A 14,633-nucleotide genomic window follows, 5' to 3' on the forward strand; every position below is an offset into this window, starting at 1 on the left:
GCCGTGCTGCACCTTCCAGACCTCGGCCATTATATGCAGAACGCGACGATCATGAGGGTGCATGCTCGAAATGCACACACACGCACTGCGAGGCTCAAGACCAGCCTGGCTTACACGAGACCACATCTCAAAGCGTTTTAAAAAGGGCCAGAGAGATAAAGAGGGTTAATATTCTAGGAGTAGATTATATGGATATAGCACTACGTGTCTCACATATTTTTTAAAATCCTGTCTTCCTACTATAGGGCTTTCCAGTTTCTCGGTCACTTCAAGGGCTCAAATAGCTGTAGGCTCCCTGGTTGCAAGGGACTCTGGGAAATGTAGTCTTCCCCTTGGGTGCGTTGATGCCTCCAAATGATGCCATCCCTGGTCAGAAAGAATGGTTCCCAGTGGGAAGCAGGCAACCTCTGCTACACTGGGTTGAAAAATTCCTCCCCAGCCGCGCAAATAGACCTCTTTCACCTGCAGCCAGAGGGTAAGAGGCACGGCCAGTCGCCAGGTTCCAGAAAGCCCGGGGAGCCAGGGGTGCCAGCCGCGGCTGTGTGGACCCTGGGTCAGAGGTGGATGCTTAATTAGGCCAGCGGGAGGGGAAGGGGGGACGGAGGGCTCTAAAGTTTCTAGGTCAAGCTAGATTCTGTGTCCTGTACAGGGAGGCTCGGGTGTCCCTATGACCAAGTCTCACATCGCTTTGGACATCTGTAGGCGCCATCTCAAGCCAGTACAGTATCCTTCATTTACAGCCCAGGGAAGAAGCAACAAACACCACGAGGCAGGCTTTGTGGCGAGGGGAACTTAGCTCTGGGTTTCAAACCTGCAAAAGAATAATAATGAGAATAATGTGGTTAGTTTAATTTTTTTTCACTGCTGAGGAATGAGCCAAAGACCTTGTGAAGACTAGACAAGCTCTCTACCACGAGCCACGCCCCAGCCCCTCACTGGGGGATTCTAGGCAGGGGCTCTGCCACTGAGCCACGCCCCCAACACAGCCCACCATTTCATTTGTTTTCCTTGAAGCAGGTTCTTACCATGTAGATGAAGATGGCATAGAACTTTTGACCCTGCCACCTTAATCTCCCAAGTTCTGGGAGTTTGGGTCTTTTATGACACCTGACCAGGCTCCTTTTGTCCTTTTACCTCACCAATGCCTAGAGCTTCTCTATGCAGAGCGGCTGTCAATTCTGTCTGTCACAAGTGAGGAAACCAAGGTTTGAAAGCACTGTAAACCGCCGGGCGGTGGTGGTGCACTTAATCCCAGCACTCAGGAGGCAGAGGCAGATGGTTCTCTGTGAGTTCGAGGCCAGCCTGGTCTACAAGAGTTAGTTCCACGACAGCCTCCAAAAAACACAGAGAAACCCTGTCTCGAAAAACAAAAACAAAAACAAAAACAGTCAAAAAAGAAAGTACCGTAACCCTTGCTCCGGCGTTTGTAGTTCCCACAGCTGCCGGGAGGGGGCGCAGGTCAGTGTTTCCAGGTCCTCCTGAGGCAGCGCAGAGCCATAGATTGGAAAACAAACGTTAAACTCAGCTCTGTTGGAGAAATGGGCTCTTTGTATTTCTTTGTCCTTAAAACAGGCACCATCATAACACTTACCTCCTAAGGCTTAGGAATCTACAAATGGACTAAAAGAACCCCCCAACTATTGTCAATAATGTCCATGACCCAGAATAAGGTGTTTACATTAAGCCACAGGCAGATGGAAAGCAAACACATTTGTCTAAGGCTGAGGGTGCAGCTCCCAGTGGTAGAGCTCCTGCCTAGAATCCCCCAGTGAGGGGCTGGGGATGTGGCTCAGTGGTAGAGCCCTGCCTAGAATCCCCCAGTGAGGGGCTGGGGGTGTGGCTCAGTGGTAGAGCCCCTGTCTAGAATCCCCCAGTAAAGAGTTGAGGGTGTGGCTCTTGCTCAGGATGAGTCCCTGGATTCCAACCTCAGTAGAGGGGACGGGGAACAACTACAAAAATAACGTGTTTCTTCCGTACATCTTCCCACGTGCACAGGTCTGCCTCATTTTGTGTAGTGCTCAATAGACCTGTCATGAAAATTACCCATTCTGCCTTCCAAGACTGTAACGACCTAAGTTAGGGAAAGCTCTTAGAACCACCGTATTATTCCCAACAGCTTCTGGGACCTGTGATTTCAATGAAGATTCTGACTCCACCCCTCCAAGCTTCCCTTTGGAAGGGGCTCCGCTTCCCAAAGCTCCTAAATGTTTATTTAAAATGCACACGTACATGGGGGCTGGAGAGATGGCTCGGTGGTTAAGAGCACCGGCTGCTCATCTGGAAGACCCGGGTTCAATTCCCAGCACCCACGTGGCAGCTCACAGCTGTACCTCCAAGATCTGACACCCTCACACAGACACACATGCAGGCAAGACACCAGTGCACATAAAATAAAAATAAACAAATTATTTAAAAAAATACACACATCATAGCTTGGCGATCCCCCAACTCTCAAGATGTCGAGGCAGGGGGTTTGCTCCAAGTTTGAGTCAGCCAGAGCTACACAGCAAGAACCTGTGTCAGAGAAACAAAAAGAGGGGCTGGAGATACACTGTGTTGGTGGAGTGCTTGGCTAGCAGCCCTGGGTTCGATCCCCAGAGCCGCATGAACCAAGCGAGGTGACACTGGAGGCAGAGTTCAAGGTCACCCTCAGCTGGGTATCAAGATCCAAGCCAGCCCGGGGACAGAGGGCCCTGAGTGTGGCCGAACACACTGGCCCACACCTTCAGTCCAAGAACCTGGGAGGCACAGGCAGGTGGATCTCTGTGAGTTCAAGGCCAGCCTGGTCTACTCAGATGGGTTCCAGGACAGCCAGGGTTACACAGTGAGATCTGTCTAAACCAAAGAGAGAGAGAGAGAGAGAGAGAGAGAGAGAGAGAGGCGCAATTGTCCAGATTTCAGCCCAAAGAGGAATAGGATCCCACAGCAGACTCGGGCTGAGACCTCTGCCCAGAGAGGTCACTGGTTCCCCACTGCCACCGAAGCCACCAAGCCCAGGTGGCCCTTGGAGACCTCAGATTCTACCAGCCCAGGAGGAGAGATGGAAATCACCTCCAAGACACCTCTACCTCCTTCAGCCCCATCCCCAGATGGCTACACACAATGGCCCAGATGCCTGTGGAGCCTGGCCAAGAAAAGGAAGGAAGCTTGAGCCCGTTTTTTCTCTGTGGACTCCATGCCACTGTGGGGAGGGAACAGGACGAGAAAGGTTCTTGGGTAGGAGGCTGCCACTGTCCCCCTTTCAGGACAAGGCATCTGGTCCATGCATCCCATTCTGACACAGTGCTCAGAGAGGGAGTCCTGGCCCCAGGAGGGTGGCACAGCAGCAGCTGTCAATCACTGGTGAGAGTGTTCGGTGCCCCGCCCCCACCCTGCTCTTTCCTCACGGGAGATCAAAGCCCCTACAGCTATGGTTTCTCCTCCTTTGCATTGACAGCCTGAGGCTTTCTTTGGGTTTTGGTTGGTTTGGTTTGTGCTTGGGAGACAGGGTTTTGCTACATACCCCAGGCTGACCTGGAAGCCAGTCTCTTGAATGCTGGCAGAAAAGGGGCACCCAACCGCACCCGCCCACACCCAGCCGCACCCAGCCGCAGAATTCGTCCCAAGGCGTAAATGCCTCCTCACTTTCATACTCTGTTTCCTCTCATCCACACCCTCCTCCATGTTCCAGAACCCCAGAGGAGTAAAATTGCACACACACATGCATACACACACATACACACATACTCACACACATGCATACACACACATACACACACATACATATACACACACATACACATACACACACATGCATACACACACATACACATATGCATACACACACATACACACACATGCATACACACACATACACACACATACTCACACACATGCATACACACACATACATATACACACACAAACACACACACATGTATACACACACATACATACACACATACACACATACACACACATACACACACATACATATACACACACATACATACACACACAAACACACACATACACACATACACACATACACACATATACACACACATACATACACACATACATACACACATACACAATACACACACACATACATACATACATACATACACACACACAAATAAATAAATAAAATTCGTGAATTGATCTGGGGATGCAGCTCAGCCTGTGGAGTGCCTGCCTCGTATGCCCAAAGCCAGCTCCACAAAAACCAGGCAGGCGGTGCACAGCTGTTGTCCCAGTGGAGGCAGAGACAGGAGCCCAGCTTCCAGGCCAACCTGAGCTATAGAGTGACACCCTGAAGCAAAAAACAAAAACAAAACAAAACAAGAAACAGTCTCTTTGGCTCAGCACCTTGGTGCACACCTGCAATCCCAGCAGCCCAGAGAACAAGCAGGGACCCTGATAAACGCAAGTCCATCCTCAGCTACAAAGTAAGTTTGAAGGAGGCAGCCTGGGCTACCAAAGATCCTTTCTCCAAAAAAAAAGCAAGAATCAACAGAGAGGCCAACAGGGCTGGAGGTTGAGTCTTCGTCCACTTGAATGTCCACGGCCAAAGATGGCGACTTGGAGCACTTCGAGGCTCTGAACTGCACGGCTTGGTCCAGGGTGCCGGAAGTCCAAGACCAGGGCACTGGTGAGGGAGGCCTCGCCGTGAAGCCTCCTGTCTGGGTTTGCAGGCGGCCATCTTGCTTGGGCCTTACGGGGGTCTCTTTTCTGAAATGGACAGAGGGGCTAAGGAAGATGGGTGACAGCCCAAGCTCTCTGATAAATGTCCTAATCCCATCAAGTCAGGGCTCCACTTTCATTATTATTTGTTTATTAATATGTAACCCTGGCTGTCCTGGAACTTGCTCTGTAGACCAGGCTGGCCTCGAACTCACAGAGATCCCCCTGCCTCTGCCTCCCGAGTGTTGCGATTAAAGGCGTGTGTCACAATGCAGGCAGAACCCCGCTTTTATGATGCCACTTGACCTCAGTGGAGCCCTTTCAGGCTCTGTCTCTAAGTACGGCGTCTTTTGGCACATGGCGGAGAGAAGCAGGTGTCGTCCCCACCCGTATCTCCCAGATTCAAGGACAGTGCCGGACAAAGAACTGGTCCTCACCAGACACTTGATAAACCGGCCAGTGGATGAGTGGGTGACACCCTGGACCCTTGCTCTGTCGGCCATGCAGTCTGCAGAGAGGCCAGGTAAAGTTTAGGAATGTGCATTGAAGAGGGCAACAGGCTCTGCAGCCTCCGCAGCCCAGATAGGAAGCAGAGAATAGGAAACTCTGTAGGAATGTCCTGGAAGCTCGGAACAGAAAAACAGAAGAAGAGAAGCAGATTCCCAGAGAGGGAAATTCAATGTGTGCATTAGAGGGTGGGGGTGTGGCTCAGTGGTAGAGCCCCTGCCTAGAATCCCCCAGTGAGGGGCTGGGTGTGACTCAATGGTAGAGCCCCTGCCTAGAATCCCCCAGTGAGGGGCTGGGGGTGTGGCTCAGTGGTAGAGCCCCTGCCTAGAATCCCCCAGTGAGGGGCTGGGGGTGTGGCTCAGTGGTAGAGCTCCTACCTCGAATTCATGAGGCCCTGGGTTCAATCTCCAGCACTTCAGTACAATGAATAAATTAAAAATTGGGCCAGTAAGATGGTTCAGCTGATAAAATTACTTGCAGCAAAAGCCAAAGGAACTGAGTTCAATCATTGGAACCTACATGATAGACAGAGAGAACTGAATCCTGAAAGATTTCCTCTGACCTCCACATGGGTGTTTTGGCATGCAAAGCAACACACACACACACACACACACACACACACTCATGCACACACACACAGGTAAAATGAGGTGTGAAAGAGTTCTGCTATAACATATAACCACAAACTTGGTGGCTTACAATACGTCTCCTAAAGCTAAAACGAAGGTGTTTCCCAGAGCTGCCCTGTGGAGGCTCCAGAGAAGAGTGGGTTCCTCCTGTCATCCCATCCCTGGAGGCTGCCGGTGGTCCTCGGACATGGGGCCTCTAAGATCAGAAGGAAGATAGCAAGGAAGCGCACTCCCGACGTGGGGCATGCGCGAAGGCGAGGAGGCGCGCTGGTGGGGAAGGTAAGGGGAATATCGAGGAGGAGAAACAGGAGTGAGAGTCAGGACTTAGCGAAGGTGGGGGCTGTGGAGAGCTCAGGGCAGAGGACGCAGGCACAGACTCCGGACCTGGATGCCAGCAGCGCCCCTCCTGTGAAAGCAGACCCCGCTGTAAGGGAAGAGGCAGGGGCATGCCAGGCTTTGGGGCCCGGCAGCTGCCAGGCAAAGCAGGAAAGACAGGTAAGGGAGGGAATACGGTGAGAGAGCATGGTGGACCAGCCCTGCCCGGACCCTGAGACACAGGGGCTCCGGAGGGAAGTGGCTGACACATGCGGGCTGTGGCTTTTCACCCATCTGCGAAGAAGCCTCGGCCTCTCCCCAACTTCCCCTCCCGCTCCACAGAGCTGTCTTGTTTGTTCCCCCATCATTCGTTATGATGGGAAAGGCTGGATTTCCCCTAACCCAGCAGACACCCCTTCCCTTTGCCTAACCCGACCCTCCCACCTCGGGAAGCCCCGTGTGGCCTCCCAGAATGTCCCAGAAGGATGAAACTGCTGGTACCTTCTGTTACCCATTCATCCAGCCAGATGAGTCTCCAAAAGAGGAAGGAGGTCGCCCGCAGTCACCCAGCATGTGGTCAGCTTGGGACACCGGGACTTCATCTCCCTACTGCCCCCCCCAACACCCCAAGAGACTGTATTTCATGTGAGGAACAGGTCTGGAGAGGAGGTTCTGCAAGCAACGGAGGCTGGACTCGAACCCACGTCTCCGAAGGATGGCTCCCTGTAAGCTTAGAAGCGAAGGGGACAGATGGACAGAGCCCGGCTCTCTCCCCATTTCTGCTGGGGAGAAAGACGTGTCCCCAGACAGTCATGGCCCAGCAGAGTCCAGGAGACTGGAGGAGCTGGAAAGAGGGGGGGACTTCCTGGAGGAGGGGAGCAGCCCGTGAGGACTACAGAGTGTATGGCGTGGGTCAGCCCAAATATGCCTAGAGATGGGACAGCGAATAAAGACAGGGTTACAGGAAGCCTGAGGCCTTTCATAAGCATGCCCACTGCTCTCTCTGGGCTAAACGGTGTGCCTCAGTAAACAGTTCAGCACGACATATATCCGCTCATTCATTCAATAAACACTTCCCGGAGTGTGGACACGCGTGGAGACACAGCGGCGACTCTCCTGGCCCCAGTGGATTGCGACTTTGCCCTAGGAGTCAAGGAGCCGAGCAAAAGGAATGGGGCGCGGGGCGGGGGCGAGCAGGAAGGATGGTCCCGGCAGAGGGAACAACCTGTGCTAAGGAGGTGTTTCTCAGAGCGACACGTGGTCCCTCTGGAGCCGGGGGATGCTCACAGAGCCCGTCCTGATGGCCCACTGGGAGCTCCTTCCTGAGACACTGGGAGTCCCAGAGTGGCGAACGCAGGAGAGAAGAGTGGCCGCGTGCTGCGGCAGCAAGTCTCCTCAATGCCCCGGGGAGGTGAACGCAGCGCAGCCACAGAGCCACAGCAGCAGGGCTAGTCAGAATCTGCACCCGGGGCCCGGGGACCTTTCTCTGCGGCAGAGAGATCTCAGAGCCTTTCTCGGTTCCCTGGCCGCGGGTGGCAGGTTGGCCGCTAGCAACCTCCAGGTGGCGCCGGTGAGCCGCCCGCCGAGCATCTCCCGCAGCAGTGGTGGGTGAGGCCCCCCCTGTGGTCCGCCCATGCTCCCTGACCCCAGTTAGAGGACCCCGGAGTAGATTCCAGATGGCTCCCTTCTGCCTGGGGAGCCTCTCAGAGTGTAGGATGTCCACGGAGTCACCAAGACCTCCCCACACCCCTGTGAGGCACCCCAGGGCTGGGGTGGGGTTGTCGGTGTGGGGCAGGGTGGGGGTCGCACGGGGGTCCGCCTGCTCTTCTCACATCCAGGGTAGGAAGCGCGCCTGTTTTATTAGAGAGAGGGAAACTGAGGCACTGGACAGCGAAGCCCTGCCACTCCACGGAGCTGCAGATGAAGCCGCAGGCGCCTCTGTGCCCATTTGCCCCCCCCCCCCCGTCTGCACCTGCCCCCCAACCCCACGCCCTGGGTAACTCCCCTGGCACGAGGACCAGGGGAATTTCTGCCCCGCCGGCCTCTGGGTTACTCGCCTGCCCTTCCCGGCGCCAGCCCCAGCCCGGGGTTAAAGTCCAGAGCCCAGCCTAGGCCTCCCACCGGATAGGAAGGGAGACGAGCCCCCACTTCCTGCGGGGACTCCCCTGCTCCCAGAGGGCTCACACCCATCCTTGGAGGCGGCACCGGGCCCTCAGAGAATTCTTTTCCCGTTACTGGTTCTGTGGCCTAAACCTGGAGCTCCATCCCTCCCTCCCTCCTGCCTCCACCACAGAGAGCGAGCGCCAGGGAGCCAGAGGGGAGACTTCAGTGTGGATGTGGGTTCTGAGAGCCGCTGTGAGAGCCTGCTAGCCCCTTGCTCCTTTGTTTTGGTGTGTGTGAGTGTGTGTGTGAGTGTGTGTGTGTGTGTCCTCCTCCTGTGAGAGTGTCTCACTATGCAGTCCTGGCTGGCCTGGCCTGGAACTCACAGAGATCCCCCTGCCTCTGCCTCCTAAGTTAGTTAGGGGCTTGAGTCTTGAGTCCAGGGCCTCGTGGCTACTCCGCAAGGGCCCCAGTACCCAGCCCCTCATTGGTGGATTCTAGAAAAGCCCCCAAGCCGCCAAACTACACTCCCACCCACCCCCTAGTCCAATATCCGAGATATGTAGGAAACTGAGGCAGGAAGGAGCAAAGACCGAGGCCAGCCAGGGGCAGCCTGTCACAAAATAAACAGTGACTACTGTGGGATGACTCAGTGGGTAAAGGGCGTTTCGTGCAAACATTCAGACCCGAGATCAGATCCCCAGCGCCCACAGAAAGGAAAGGCACACAGTGTGCACTATAGTGCTGGGGTAGACACAGGCAATGGGTCCCGGGGCTCACTGGGGGATGGGACCCGGGGCTCGCTGCGGGATGGGTCCTGGGGCTCACTGGGGGATGGGTTCCCGGGGCTCACTGGGGGATGGGACCCGGGGCTCACTGGGGGATGGGACCCGGGGCTCACTGGAGGATGGGACCCGGGGCTCACTGGGGGATGGGACCCGGGGCTCGCTGGGGGATGGGACCCGGGGCTCACTGGGGGATGGGTTCCGGGGCTCACTGGGGGATGGGTTCCCGGGGCTCACTGGCCACCCAGACTGCAGAAACCACTCCAAGTTTAGCAAGGGTTTCAAGGGACATGAGGGGACATGGGGGACATGAGGGGACATGAGGGGACATGGGAGGGCAGGGGGACATGAGGGACTTCTTTATTTCTCTTCTCAAGGCCCTTTACCCTCCCCTCCCTTTTTTGAGGGGTGTTTGGGACAGGGTTTCTCTGCATAGCCCTGGTGTTGTAATTTAAAATTGGTGTGAGAAAGACGCCATGCGACAGAGCTCACACAGAGGGTTTTTTATTAGGGAAAGGGAATGGGAGAAGGGATAGAGGGTGGGGGAGACCAGCCTCTGCCTCTGGAGATGGGAGCAGCAGAAGAGAAAAGAGAGACAGAGACGAGACAGAGAGTTTGGAGGTGGGCAGGGCCCTTCTAAAAGGGAACAAAGTGAATGTGCACAGGTGGTGTCTTCCTGACAGCAGCTGAGGGCGTTTCCTGTCAGAACCCCGGGGAAGGCCAGTACAGATGCCTGAATACTAACACCTGGGTGTTCTAGAACTCACTCTGTAGACCAGGCCGGCCTCGAACTCACAGAGATCCGCCTGCCTCTGCCTCCCGAGTGCTGGGATTCAAGGTGAGCGCCACTGCATTCCAGTTCATTGTTGATTTAGTTTAGTTTGTTTAATTTTACTATTATTATCATCATCATCATCATCATTATTTTAGAGACAGTCTCCTGTAGTCTATGCTGGCCTCAAACTGACTTCATCGTCAAGGATAAGGTTGGCCTGTGGCCATCCAGTGTTGGCACTGGAAGTGTGCACCACACTGTTTCTGGGTTGCTGGGGATTGAGCCCCATGTGTTATATGTCTAGGTGAGCACTCCACCAGCAAACTGCATCCCAGCCTGGTTTGACCTTCTGAACTCAAACTCACTGTGTAGCCAAGGCTAGCCTTGGATTCCTAATCTAGGGCCTTCACCCCTCAGTTTCTGGGGCCACTGCATAGCCTCACTCTGACAAGCTCAAGTGTACTTGTATTTATTTTTACTTGCCAGTTTTTGTTATTTTTTTCATTCACAGGGTCTGGGGTCTGGAGCGTCACACGAACACGCTGCACTGAGCCCCGGCCCCAGAGCTGACGTCAGATATCAGCCTCTCCCGGCAGGACCGTGTGACCTTTCTGTATATCCTTAGCCTCTCTGAGCCTTGGCCAAGGAGGGAGGCAATGCTGACACCCCAGATGTCCCTGTAAATCTGCCCAGGATGTAAGTCCAGACCAAACAGAGGGCTGTGCGAGCTTTCAGGGTGCACTGGCCACAGAGGCAGAATAACTCCTTTGTGACCTGGGAAAGTGAGTAGAGCCAGGCCTGGGTCGTACGTGGGGTGCGTGTGTGCGTGCGTGTGATTGCACGCGAGTGTGTCTGTGTGTGTGCATGTGCGTGTGTGTATGTGTGTGGGCATGCGTGTGCGTGCGTGTGTGTGCGCGTGCGTGCGCGCGCGCGTGTGTGTGTGTGTATGCGTGTGTCATCAGGCCACACTGAAGAGTGTTAGTCTGTAAACCAAGCATGGTGGTTCACGCCTTTAATCCTAGCACCTGTCAGGAGACAGGTGGGCCTCTGTGAGTTCAAGGTCAGCCTGGCCTGCAGTGAGTCCCAGGACAGAGCCCAGCCAGAGATACATGATAAGACGCTATCTTAAAACAAAACTTTCCCAGAACTCAGGAGGCAGAGGCAGTCAGATGTATATGTGGGTTCCTGGTCAGTCTGCTCTACAGAGCAAGTTCCAGGACAAGAAAGGCTACACAGAGAAACCCTGTCTCTAAAAACAAACAAAAAAGGAACGTTGTGTGTCGTTGCTTGGGGAATTTTTTAAATGTTTATTTAATGGGTGGAAGAGGTCGGAAGAGAGCTTGAGGGAGTCCATTCTCTCTTATCATATCAGTTCCAGGAATTGAACTCAGATCCTTGGCTTTGGCGGCCGACATCTTTACCTACGGAACCATCTCCCAGCCTAGTTAAAAGCACTGGGAAGGTTTGTTCAATAGTCCCACGGCTACCGTCTACATCTCTGGGGTTTTGTTTTGTTTTGGGGAGGGAGGTGTTTCAAGACAGGGTTCTCTGTGTAGCCTTGGATGTCTTGGAACTCTCTGTATAGACCAGGCTGGCCTTGAGCTCAGAGATCCTTCTGCCTCTGACTCCTGAGTACTAGAACTAAAGGCGTGCGCCACCACCACCCAGCATTGCTTGGCTTTGTTTGAGAAAGGGCTGGGTTCAAACTACTTACATAGCCAAGGGTTACCTTGAACCCCTGATCCTCCAGCCACCTCAAGACGTGGGATCACAAACTTAGTTCCTGGGGTGCTGGGGGCAGAACCCAGGGCTGTGTGCATGCTGGGCAAACACTCTGCAGACCGACCGAGCCGCATGGCCACGGCTTTGAGGCTGAGGGGAGTGGGCGTGGCTGGGTCGGCAATGGGGAGAGACCCCAGCCAAGAGGGAGGTGGTGCCTGGCCGTACAATGCTGATGGCCGCCTGGGCTTTCTCCCGCTGTCTATCCAGGCCAGAGCAGCTACCTTGGAATCCATCCATGAGGGCAGGGAAGCCAAGGCAGACAGGGGCCAGGAGGGTGAGGCCAGGGATGCCGAGGACGCTGGGAGCAGGAGACAAGCGTGGCCGCCGCAAGCACAAGAGGAACGTGGACCGGAAGTCCAGCCTGGCCCTCAATTCTCTATCCCCACGTCCACTGAGGAGGGAGACCTACGCAGCGTCCTTGCTTCTCAAGTTCAAGATCATGATGAGTCCGATGCTCACACACAAGAAACCTGGATCTTTCCTTCCTTTCTGAGATTTTTCAATGCTGGGAAAGGAACACAGGGCCTCCATTACACTAAGCATGAAGCCACAACCCAGCCCCTCACTGGGGGATTCTAGGCAGGGGCTCTACCACTGAGCCACACCCCCAGCCCCTCACTGGGGGATTCTAGGCAGGGGCTCTACCGCTGAGCCAAGCTTCCCATCTGCACTATGCCTCCCTGTGCAATCACAACTTCCTATGAACCCTGCATTCTGGAATTCATTCGTTTGTCTTCATCCTATTTTTTTCTAAATAATAAATGTGGTGGAGGGTAAAACCCTGGCACTCAAGGGAACTATGGCGCATAGGGTTCTCCACCCCAGTATTCCTTCTCTGAGTCTCTCTCTAAGTACCTGAGGCTAGCCCTTAACACCTGAAAGAAAGCAGAGACCCAGGATGCTGTCATCCATGTAGCTAGAAGTCTGGGATTCTAGAATTCTTTGTCTTAAGAATGTCTTATGTGGGCTGGAGAGTTGGCTCAGAGGTTAAGAGCACTCACTGCTCTTCCAGAGGTCCTGAGTTCAATTCCCAGCATCCACATGGTGGCTCACAACCATCTGTAATGAGATCTGGTGCCCTCTTCTAGCCTGCAATCAGAACACTGTATACATGATAAATAAATCTTTAAAAATTAAAAAACAGAATGTCTTATGCATACAACCAGAGTTGGATCTCCATCACCCACTTCAGGCAGTTCACAACTTTAACATCAGCTCCAGGGGGTTCAATACCCTCTCTGGCTTCTGGTGACACCCTGCTCACATGCACAAATCCATAGCCAGAGATACAAGTACAAAACAAAGACACTAAAACTTATTTTAAACAAAAGGTATTAGGCTTGGCCAGGTGCAGTGGTGCAAGCCTGTTATCCCAGTGAACCCAAAGGCTGAGAGAGGAGTAACAAAAAAGGTCAAGGCTTGCCTGGGCTACAGAGAACTATCCTATTCTAAATTAGAATTAATGAAGAGAGCTCCTGCCTAGAATCCCCCAGTGAGGGGCTGGGGGTGTGGCTCAGTGGTAGAGTCCCTGCCTAGAATCCCCCAGTGGGGCTGGGGGTGTGGCTCAGTGGTAGAGCCCCTGCCTAGAATCCCCCAGTGAGGGGCTGGGGGTGTGGCTCAGTGGTAGAGCCCTTGCCTAGAATTCCCCAGTGAGGGGCTGGGTGTGACTCAGTGGTGGAGCCCTTGCCTAGAATCCCCCAGTGAGGCTGGGTTGTGCCTCAGTGGTAGAGCTCCTGCCTATTATGCCCAAGGTTTTAAATTCACTCCCTATTGCCTAGCTTCCTGTTGGTTTTGGTTTAAGAGGACATACTGGAAAAGGTGTTCAATGCCCTCAGTGATCTAGGAAATGCTCCTTATACCTGTGGGAAAATTCTGACACGCATACTCATACACTAATACTAAGATGACTCACAGATCTGAAGGATCCAGAGCGAGCAAGGACGTGAAGCAATTAGAAGTTCCAGCAGACACTGGAGATCAAAGTAGAGACTGACTCCACCCCAGGAGAACACTGGCAGATAATCAGTCGCTTGACAGTGTGGCTCCCAGCAAGCTCACCAGTGACTGTGGTGATCTGAGCACAGTCTCCAAGGCCCACGTGATGGGGGAAGAGACCAACATTGTCTTCTGACCTCCACGTGAGGACCGTAGACCACAGATTGCCACGGGCACACCATACGCTCAAATAAAAAATATCCTTTAAAACCTGCATGGGGTGGGAGGGAGCACTATGAAATTTTAGGAATAAATGAAGCCGGGTGTTGGTGGCACACGCCTTTAATCCCAGCACTCGGGAGGCAGAGGCAGGCGGATCTCTGTGAGTTCGAGGCCAGCCTGGACTACCAAGTGAGTTCCAGGACAACCTCCAAAACAATACAGAGAAACCTTGTCTCGAAAAACCAAAAATAAAAATAAAAATAAAAATAAAAAAATAAATGAAAGAAAAAACCGAAACAAGCAAAAAAAACCTGTGTAGACTCCGGGAAACAAACTCAGCCCTGGTCAAAAGCCAGGAACTAGGCCAGGCAGTGGTGGTGCACGCTGTTAATCCCAGCACTCGGGAGGCAGAGGCTGGAGGCGGATCTCTGTGACCTTGAGGCCAGCCTGGTCTACAAAGCAAGTTCCAGGACAGCCAGGGATACACAGAGAAACCCTGTCTCAAAAATCAAATAAACCAAACAAACAAACAAAAAAGCCAGGGACTAGAAATGAACCATAAGTCCACCAGCAAACTAATGAATATTGGCATGGCCGCATAAGGGACTACAACACGGCGGTGAAAAAGGATTGGTTATTCTCTGATGATAGAAGATGAGGAACCTGAGGCCTGGAGAGATGGTTCAGTGGTTAGAGCAAAAAGCAGCTTGCCTGGCGGGGAGGGAGCTTGGAGCTTGGATGGGGACTGTGGGACCCCATCAAAGTGGGCGACCCCAACTCTGAACTGGCTGTGAAGTGATTATGTTGCATTAAAAATATTTGTTTATTTAATAATTGGGGGGTCCTGTTTGTTGTTGTTGTTGGAGGCTGCGTTTCTCTCTGCAGCCCAGGATGGTCTTGAACTCACAGAGATCTGCC

Source organism: Mesocricetus auratus, unplaced genomic scaffold (assembly GCF_017639785.1).
Source record: "Mesocricetus auratus isolate SY011 unplaced genomic scaffold, BCM_Maur_2.0 Super-Scaffold_100038, whole genome shotgun sequence".
NCBI lineage: Eukaryota > Metazoa > Chordata > Mammalia > Rodentia > Cricetidae > Mesocricetus > Mesocricetus auratus.